This window comes from Penaeus monodon, chromosome 25 (genome assembly GCF_015228065.2).
Source record: "Penaeus monodon isolate SGIC_2016 chromosome 25, NSTDA_Pmon_1, whole genome shotgun sequence".
NCBI lineage: Eukaryota > Metazoa > Arthropoda > Malacostraca > Decapoda > Penaeidae > Penaeus > Penaeus monodon.
In genome coordinates this window covers 10,137,933-10,138,302 of record NC_051410.1, presented here as the reverse complement: position 1 = coordinate 10,138,302, position 370 = coordinate 10,137,933, and positions in this window count along the sequence as shown.

Here is a 370-nt window from a genome sequence, read left to right as displayed (position 1 = left end):
CACCACGCCAGGGCCGGATTTAGGTGAGTGTATTAGTAAATTAGTTAGCTTCCTACCTTCGGGGAAGACTTAATTGACGTCATCCATAAATTTAAAGGAACATTTTCATTTTACAGCTTGATATACACAATTTTTAAGTAATTTTACAATAGAAAATGCATTATCCACTGCATTATATTTCTTGAAGAATGAAACCTTACTCCATTTCTCATCATTAAAGCATGTAATGGCTAGATTTTGCGAGAATAGATAAGTTTTACTTTCGTCTATATAATTGTGGTGCAAAGTGTAATATTATTATTATTTTTTTAATGAAAACAGAATATTACCTGTTTCATACCAATTAGGAGAATAATCTCTACATAGTTTT